This window comes from Pteropus alecto, unplaced genomic scaffold (assembly GCF_000325575.1).
Source record: "Pteropus alecto unplaced genomic scaffold, ASM32557v1 scaffold21, whole genome shotgun sequence".
Classification (NCBI taxonomy): domain Eukaryota; kingdom Metazoa; phylum Chordata; class Mammalia; order Chiroptera; family Pteropodidae; genus Pteropus; species Pteropus alecto.
Window position 1 is genome coordinate 27990973 of NW_006436282.1, and position 8424 is coordinate 27999396.

General features: G+C 34.8%; 1 protein-coding gene across 4 annotated transcripts in view; it reads right to left on the minus strand.

The window, feature by feature from the left end:
- IMMP2L (inner mitochondrial membrane peptidase subunit 2) overlaps positions 1-8424 on the minus strand; it is a 696111-nt gene that overhangs the window by 369356 nt on the left and 318331 nt on the right. The window lies entirely within an intron of this gene.

Sequence of the window (8424 nt, forward strand, 5' to 3'; positions counted from 1 at the left end):
CCATTGCTGCTTCTGACCGATGGGAATACGTACACGTTCAGCATTTTAATTAACCGGCTTCGAAGGGTACTGTGGCAACCAAATAAAATAATTCCATTTTCTAGAACTTTCATGTAACTTTTATGTCTGGTCTACAGTTAAAGTGGACAGAAACATTTCTGTATTTTTTTTAAGTATATAAGAGTAGTCGAACTGAGCAATACCTCCTACTGTGTTGTATCACACATATTAGCCACGAGTTTTTGCGGTGACCGGATAAACTTGAATCGACACGTGGTGTAATAAAACGGACAAATTCTGTAGAGTAGATACAGTAAGTATGTGGGCCTCTTTTATAAGGAAAAATACATTTTGGATTAAAATCAATTGCTTTTGTCTTGTTTTTGTTTCTAAATAAAGAATAATTTCTGGGAAATGACACCTGACCAGATGTCATTTAAATGACAACATTAAAAAACAAAATGTTTTTCTCTGATGAAATTTGGAATGCTAGGAGTAAGACACTCTTACTGGGTCCTGTAACTACATTTTTATAATGCACGAAAATGAATTTGAGAAAGCGATTTATCAATATTGAAAGGCAATCAAAACATTGTATTTAACCCTTTAACTAGTGACAGAAACAAGTCCACTAGGAAATTATGTATTCACTTATAGATTTTCTTAACAAGAAGCTCTTGAAGTGAATTTAATTATTAAGCTCACATAATGTATATCCAATATATAAAGAACGGAAAGTCTTATTTTAATAATTAGTAGTAACTCAACTTTAAGACACTTGCTTTGCACAAAATGTTGCCAGATTTTGGCAGGACTTATGATCGAGGTGTAATTTTCAAATCTGTGAGTCTAAAATACTTAATGAGCTTCACTGCAGTAACAAGTAAATAATCTAATTATTTCTTGTGTGGCAAACACAGCAATGAAACATGTTCAACAGGACCTAAAAGAAGGTGGTTTACGTACTTTTACAGCAACTAAGCAAGTTGGTGCTGACTTGAAGTCTGTTAAGATGAAAGAGGATGATGGTCCTTTTCCTCAGAACTAGAGTGGAATCTAGAATGTTAGAAGACTAGAATTTTCCAAGACTAAAATTTTAGCATTTTACTTTAAAATTTATTGGGTTAGTAGAAGAACTTTATAGGTTCAATTTTATGAAATTCTCTCTTTTATTTACTTCACTCCAACATAAAAATGGCATGCATCAGATAATTCCAGACTTCAATAGAAATTTAAGAAGACAGTTTGGCTCATGAAAAGAAAAAAATTTCTCAAATTTCGAGTAAAAAAATATATATATATGTGTAGTTCTCTATGACTAGATTTAAGACACCTAAAGAACACAGCTTAAAAAATTGAGAATCATTAAACTGAAATGCCAAGAACATTAGTAATTATTAAGAATCTCATAGAGTAAATGTAAGAATTTTACTTGGAAAAAACAGCCAAGATCTTTTAGGGTTTTAGTCATATTTATAAACAAAAACTCATAATCCTGCAAAATAAATGTACTTGTGTACAAAGGAAATATCTTGAAACAGTAAATATGTATGTATGTGTATATATATATGTATATGTATACATATATATATATACACATATATGATAAAAAGCCATAATTTTATAGGCAAATCACTCATCACTGCAAAGCTACAAGGTTTACGTGTTAATTGTCACCCTGCCTGGTCATAACCAAGTGTTTAACTTTCTTACTCTAGCTTGCTGCATAGTATAGACTTGTCACTGGCCTGTAAACATTTCTAGCACTGTAGTCACATCATCTTATTTGTTAATACCAGACATTTGCTTTTGTGATAGAATCGGCGGTTTCTAATTAAATTCTAGCTATTTTTGACAATGTGGAAGGTAATTGCTATGAACTCTTTAAAATGAAAGGACAAACTGTGTTAATTTAATACAACCAGAATACAAGACTTGCTAATTCAATGTGTTTCCCAAACACAAATTGTTACAACCTGATGAATCACTATCACACAGTGGCTGACATTAGAATTTATCAGCAAGACATGCTCATACATCATGAGAGGTTTCAGAACCACGGACAGAGCCTTTTAGAACTAGGCTATTTGTCAAAAGTATAGAAGTTGAAATATGACCTATTAGGATGCAGGTATTGTACAAGTCAGCAAGAACTTTCTCAGGTATCTCATATGTATCTTTTAAACCTATCTGCATGAAGAACTACAGCAAACATATTGTAAAGCTGAGAATCCATTTCAAGCTACATTTTTCTTAGAAAAATTGTGGCAAACAAGCGCTCTGAATAGACACCCAATAGTGAGCAATGAAGTGAAGTATTCTTGTTACAGCCAAATAAATACAAATGCTCAAAGCAAAACACAATCATATTTACTTGATTAAATTTTAATCTAAATTGCCAGTAAGAGAGAAAAGACATTTGCTTCAATAACAAGGATGGCATTTCATACTTCCTGTTTCCCCGTAAATCTCATATAAAATCAACTAAGCATGGGTCAAAGTACTCAAAGCATGTAACTTACAATTTCGTAATACCATATGGATGCAACGACAAACTTTACCTATAACAAATAAAACTCTAGAGTTTGTTTCTCCATAAATGCTAAATAATTCCCTCATCTTGTATGGAAGAAAACATTTTTTTTCCACAGAAATAATTTTTTAACAATTACACATTTTTAAATTTACACTGTAAAATAAAATTCAAATCTTCTGAAAATAAGTATGCCCAACTGAACACACAAAAAAAGTATACAAATGTGGAGCAAAATGAGTAATTATCAATAAAGCCAAACAATAATATGCTGTCAATCATATGTAGGCCATTTGTATAGAAAAGAATGAAATATATTTTTGGTACATACATCAGTCTTTTAATACTGATTTCAGTTCTTAAATTTTTATTCTAATTAGATAAAAACTTAAGGAAAACTACACATCAGCAAACAAACTTAAAACTGTAATTTCTTAGTCTACTCATTTAACTATCTTTTGTTTACATTCAATAAATCACTGGAAAAACAGAAGTAAACAGGACAAACTCCTCACCATGAAAAGGATTACATTCTACTGAATTAAAGGGATTATATTCTACCAAATTACATTCTGGTTGTATAGCACTCTTTTCACAAATATGTCAACTATGTTACTTAGTAGAGTGTCCGTTTCAATCCATACTTTCAAAGAATGACAATACTCAGAAAATCATAGATTTTTTTTCTTGGTCCATATGTTTTACTTACCACAACATAGGAATTTCATTTAAATTTATCACCGAAATCTATTGCTTATTATGTATTACATATATAGAAAATAGCCTAAAACCATCCTTAGACTGCTTGTAAATCAAGAAGCGTGTATGCTGACCATAAACTATTTCCAGGCATAGAAACATGAGTAACTGTACGTTTCCCCTACTTTAAGCACAGAGAGACTGGTCACCCAAGAAATATAAGAAGTTACATTCAAGAAGGTAATCTAGCACTCACAAAGTGTTTATATATTTTATGAGGACAACCAGCTCTATCAACTCATAAGATCTTCCAACGACTATGAAGGAAAACTTTAACGTTCCAGAGATTAGCCTTTTTCATGAAAAACCACAAGTGATATGTCAGTAATCAATAAAGAAAATAAGAACAACTAAAAGTTTGAAAGGATGTATTTGCTAAATAAAAGGTAATTCTGATAAAACATCCCCACAGCTGTCACAAGTGTCAGAAAAAAAATTCCTATTATATGTGTCCCCATTAAGTGGCATCTGGGATATTCTAGGAGGTGGGAAATAATGAATAGTGATTATATTGTGATGGCATTTTCCATGATCCAATCAAAGAACAAATTATAACAAATAAGTAAAAGTTGTTCTGAAGAAAATGGTTGTCGTAGACGTGTTTACATCGAAAATCACAAATGGCCATTTTGGGATCAATCTAAACAGAACGACTTCAGTGATCTTCTCTATCAGATGGCACTATTTTCATCCTTAGCTCTACAGCCCCCACTTCTATCATACCGTTTTTACCCTGACTAACACATTACTAACCAGGTCAGTGCTTGAGACCATTGCAGTATTGTACTGGAAAGAAAAAGCCATGCCTAGAATCAAAATGCTGTCATCGGTGTCATGGCGATCTGGAAAAAGCAAGGAACTGACCCCAGGTGCAGCACAAGTGGGGTCGCTTTCATGTGTCCATCTGAAAGGCGAGGAATTTATCTGCTGTTAAAGGGCGACTACTGACTTGATTTATACCTCTGAAGTGAGAGAAAAATAAAAATGCTATTTGTACAGGAGTAAAGTGATTTCATTCTAATAAAATCAGATTTCATTCTAATAGTCATAATCCATATATCCGATCCTTAGAAAAAGTTATTAAAAGACAAATGTTAAGGGAGACTATTCTACTGAAATATAGATTATTTCCAAAATCTAGCCTAACTATTTCGTTGATGATATAACAAAGGTGCTCTAGAATTGAACTAGTAAGCACTCAGTGTTCTCAGGTGAAAAGATGACATATAAAACGAAACACGCTTCCTTTTTATTCCTACTGAGCTGACAAGCCCACAGAGACTTGAATTTATCTATTCTAGTCCACTTTACACACAGCTCAGAGGGCTCTTAGCTTTCTTTGAAATAAGCCATGTAATCGATAAGGGGTTAGATACCTCACAGATACTTAATACAACTTCCTCTTAAAAGTAAACCCAGGTATCCAAATAAGTATTAAATTCAGAGCAAATATCATATATGATTTCAAAATCATTGTTGAGTGGCCCAGAGTAACAAAGCACAGCAAAAAGAATTGTACTTGACCTTGGCAGGCCTTTCAGAAGAGTAAACTATAATGGCATTTGAAGACCTCACAGTATTTTGTGTGTTTATATTTATCTTCTCTAAGTCTAATATATCTTCAAGAAACTAATAGGGTTATGTGACCATTGTAAGGAAAATCCAGCTTCTCATTAAAACACATAGTTCAGTATCTGAAGTTACTGATTCAAAATCCAATTGCAATATCCATTATAATGTGTACCGGCCTCTGGAACACGCAACGGAGTAAGGTTAGAACATAAATCGACCAACCTAATCCTGGCATTGAGAGAATCACAGTGTAATAAAATAACCTCCTTCTCATTTGTGGTACCAGAATCAAGGCTGGTAAAAACAAAAATCATTCTTAAACCATCAGAGGTGCTACTATTAAAGCAATATGGTCAAACACACCAAAAGGATTCTTCGAAAGGATACTATATAAAACTGAAATTCATTATCAGAACAGGGATTAAAGTCAGGTGCCTCTGGTAAACATCCCTTTAATACTGGTTTCACATAGGGAAGTGTCACATAGTCAATAAAGAATAAGAAACCATGTCTCCAAAATAACTTCAAGGCTTCTGGCATGTCCATCCCTGTTTCCCGGTCAGTCCATCAATAAAACAACATTATTATATGTATTTTCATATTAAATCATTTATTTTATCAGAGTTTAAAAACACATTTACATATGAAATGTATAAATTTACATAATTTCTGAGAAGTTAGAAATAAAAGAAAAAGGAAATAGACATAGGCACACTTTATGTTCTACTCCGTCAGGCCTTCTTGCACACACGCACACACACACATACACACACATCCTCACAAACATTCACTCAGACACACACCCTATAGGTTCAAGGTTAGCAGAGTCCCCATTATTTGCAAGACAACCTAATTTCAGATATTTTGAAAATACATCTCCCAGGAAATTAGCAGAGGGTCAAAATGTGACTCCAGCTCTCCCCTGAATCCTCAAAGGGCAAAAAAAATGAAAGAGGCCCCCGGTATTCTGGGCAGTTTTGAACATAAAAACCCAAATGTGATGCAAAATCGGGGTCTTTGATTTGAGATGGATCAAGCTCTATTTTTGCTGTCGATTGTGTTTCTCTTTCAGAAATTTCACGTATATGGCATATAGAGTTTCACAAGTATATTCGTATAACAAAGTTAGGAAAACAGAAAAAACTTTGTGTCTCATTTCTTTGGACGATGTTTTTTACAATTCTTATTGGATCTCATATGCACCACTTTCCTCAGATAAAGAAAAAAAAAATCACCCTTTATTGCATTTTTCCACATGAGAACTTGAACTCAAAATCATTTAAAATAGAAAAGGGTATTTGTAGAAGTACTGGCCCACATGAATCAGACACTAATTCTTGATTTTCTATACTTTCTCGTCAATGTACTCTCTTAAGAAAAAAAATGTGTTATTAAGATTGACTCATATAAGGCTAATATAGGTTTTAGAGTAAGAAGTCCATTATGTCACAATAATTTAAAGTCCGATGTTAAAGAGGTGCTTAAAAATTAATAGAGGAGATAAGCATTAATAGACATAATAAACAGGCATAATAAATATAATAGAAAAGATGAGCATTAGCATAAAAATCTGGAGATACTTTTGCTATTAAATTTCCTCAAGTGTTTTGGGGAACTGCATTTCTTTAGTCTATTGAATTCGTTCTTTTTTAATTCTTTAATATCTTCTGTTTGAAAACGTTGTTGGAGATTTTCACCTGAAACCCAGGGGAAATTCCAAACAGAAAAGAAATCGTGTCAAAGCACATCCATCTTCCTGGGTTATTAAATCCGCTGCTGTCTGAGCATGCCCAGAAAGGCTTCCACAATGTCCTGATGCTGCTAGCTAGCTCCAAATTCGTGGAGAGGACTCCAACTCACCATGGCAGGTGTGTCTGTGCCACCCATTACCCTCTGGTGTAGATAACAAAGAATGGCCAGTAGCCTTTAGGCAAAATGATTATTAACTATGTGTAACAACAGAGGGAACTTTATTGTGTTGATAAGAGCATCTGCCCCAGCCCAGGCTGCAGCGCTCAGGCCAACCAAGTCTCACTGTGAATTCTCAGAACGCCAGGTAAGAGCACCTACGTGGCTCAGCACAAACTGTCATCTCATTCTTGAAAAAATAAGCCAAATTTTAACTTCGCTGAAGCCAGACTATATAAAATACTAGAAAGACTGTGAGTTCAGTAGCCCTAGATTTTGGAACCAAAATCTTTAAAATCTTAAACTTATGAGGATGATATAAAATTCTACTGATTACACATCTATAAAGTGCTTTTTAAGATATAAGACATTTTCAGATACATCATGTCTGGCATTTGAATATATCATCATCTCTACTTTGTGATGTCAGAAAAGTCATGCCAACCTACCTTGAATTAGTGCACACCCACTGAATATTTCCACCGCCTCAAAGTACGGGGCCAGACATCATGGCGATGGGCTTATCAATAAAGACTTTTGCTGTACTGGGAAAAGCCAACCCTGTGATCTTTAAATAACCTGGCTTCAGAAAGTTTTTTCTATTAACCATCCCCTAAATTTCTCTTGGACTTGAAATCCTAAGCTTATCATCATGATGCACATTATTCTCTCGAAATATATTATTTTAAAATATATTTTGTAATACATTTTATTTTAAAAGTAACATAATTATTATACAAAATCAAGAAAATACACAATAGAGTCTCATATTCTCCCTGCCTCCCATAAGTTCTCTTATACAACCTGCCATTCTGCTTCCCACCAAGTTTCTATGATCTTGGATTCTACTCTTAATCTAGATGAGAGCTGCCGAGACCCCAAGGTGGCATCAAGACTTCCATTCTCAGATGCGCTCACCCCATCGTCTCACCCAGCCCAGAGTCTCACAATGTTACTGTCCTTTAATAGATCAGTCCCTTGTACATCAGCCCATGACGTTCTTGAAGGAGTAAAAACATTTTCCCCTCATGTTAAAACAAGAATGTGCTTCTTCCCAGTCTACACTAGTGTTATTTTAGGGAGGAGACATGCATGCGGGTACACAGGGAAGCCCTGCAGATCCAGTTTGCTCTCGTGGCCCTATGTTTTCTTTGCTCCATGCTGAAGAAACCCATGTCCTTAATCCAAGTCGTCACAGTCTCTCTTAAAATTTAGTGCCAGAAACAGAATGCAGTTCACCGGGTGTGCGAACCTCTGACCTCTATTTGGTTGGAGAGCAATGCTAACTAAATTCTTGCACTGTTTTCAATCGAAAGCAGAACCAGCTCCAGGCAAACAAGGGTCATCATACTCGACGCCAAATCCCGTGGTTAGCAACGTCGGCAATATCTCTGTCACCAGCACTTGGCCGATGCTAACCCCTAGGATACACGTGAAGTCATTCAACCCCTATGAGGAAGAGTCTATCTGTAGCCATGTTTTATAGTACAAGTGAAGAAATCTAGGTTTAGACGGTATAAATAACTTACCAAAGCTTCACTGCTAAGTTTTTATGGGTAGTGGTGAGAGAGATTTGCTCTCCATGTAAAAGCAAACTGACGCCTTGCTAACACCTACTGTAAACCTTAGCATGTCTCACATGAACTAACAAG